The following is a 1,686-nucleotide window of genomic DNA, read 5'->3' as shown; positions in this document are numbered from 1 at the left end:
CTTGGGTGAAGAACAGGCAAAAGATAAAAATAAACAAACCTTAAAATGTGGGGGGAAATGGAGGAAGACACAACTTAGACATAAAGAAAAAGTAGCTAACACTCAAATTAGGGAAATATATAACAAACAAATGAGAACCTCAAAGAGCAGAAATCGTAGCATTAATTTTTGGTAAAATAGACCTTAAGGCAACAACCAGCAAAAAATACAAAGGATATATTCTATTGATTAAGATATTAATTTAACAAGAATACATAAGTATAATAAGCATCTATGAATCTATGGTAAGGGCCCTTTGATGGTTGGGTTGTGTATCAACTTTGTACACCCATGTGGGTGTGCATGGAATCCGAACACCCAAACAGAACACAGGCTCCTTGGAGGCTGTGACATCTTTCTAAGAGAGACTGAGAATGAAGGCCTCTCTGTCTTTCCTTTCTCCTTCCTGAATGCTTGGCTCCTGCTTCTGGGTGCAGCAACCTATGTGGCCTATTAACTTTGGGAGTTGTTAGTGCCCTCCCATGTTCATGCAGACCTTGGAGTCTCACAACTCTGGACCCACCAGACTACAATCTCCCAGATTTCTACTTTACCTTCATGCTTCAATGACGGCTGCTGTGTGAGTCTGGAGGACCTACAGCTAGCATCTGACCCATAGACTTGAGTTGGATGAGGCAGGCTGCTTCTTTGATATAACTTTGTTTCTTTGTATAAAGTTCTTATTTATACATATGTGAGTTAGTTAAGGTTTATTGTGCCAACCTGGCCAATACACACATGTGGGGCTAATTGAAGGGCGGAGGGATAAATGGCTCAGTGAGCCTTGCCTTTTGAGTTCTCAGGTCTCTTGCTTTGTGATGGTCAGAACAGGGTGCAGCTGCCTAGCCAGTTCCCTGCTTCAGCTGGCAAGGCTCACTTCCTGCAAGATATCCCCAAGGAGAAGCCACATGGACCTACCCTGATGCAGCCCTGGGTGCTGGAGCAGCCATGTGGAGACCCCTGCCAGTGGCTGAGATGCTTACATGTTCACTGATTTGGCTTTCCTCCTGCAGTCGGTATCATAGTGTATGTTTTGTGAGATGGAGGAGGACTTTGTGGATTGGTGTCAGATATATGGGTTAATGTTGGACTTGTGGGCTTGGGAAACACTGGGATGGGATGTTTTCTTAATGTGAACTTAAACTTTATATAAAACTCTCTTTTATATATGAGTTCTGTGGATTTGTTTCTCTAAAGTACCCAGACTCACACAATATGAGTGACACTGGTTTTGTTTCTTTAGAAAACTCAGCCTAACACAACCTCCAAATATACAATTCAAACTTTTAAAGAAATTGAAAAAGAAACAACTCTCCAATAATAGTAGAAAACTTCAATGCACGATTTTTTTTGATGAAGGACAGAACAAGTAGAAAGAAACTCAATAAAGAAACAGAAGATTTAAGCAACAAATAAACCAAATTAACCTCATAGAAGTATACAGAATATTTCACCCAATAAAAGTACACTATATGTTGTTTTCCAGAGCCCTTAGAACATCCTCTAAAATACCATATATTCAACCATAAAGCAAATCTCAATAAATTTTAAAATATCATAATATTAAAAATATATATTTTTTGAGATCACAATTATGTAAAATTGTAAATCAACTACAGGAAGAGCAATGAACAAAAAAATCTAGCA

Source organism: Echinops telfairi, unplaced genomic scaffold (genome assembly GCF_000313985.2).
Source record: "Echinops telfairi isolate 266 unplaced genomic scaffold, ASM31398v2 ScPeMD7_7419;HRSCAF=8457, whole genome shotgun sequence".
NCBI classification, from domain to species: Eukaryota; Metazoa; Chordata; class Mammalia; order Afrosoricida; family Tenrecidae; genus Echinops; species Echinops telfairi.
The sequence above is the reverse complement of the archived record's forward strand: the minus strand, read 5'-3'. Positions refer to the sequence as shown.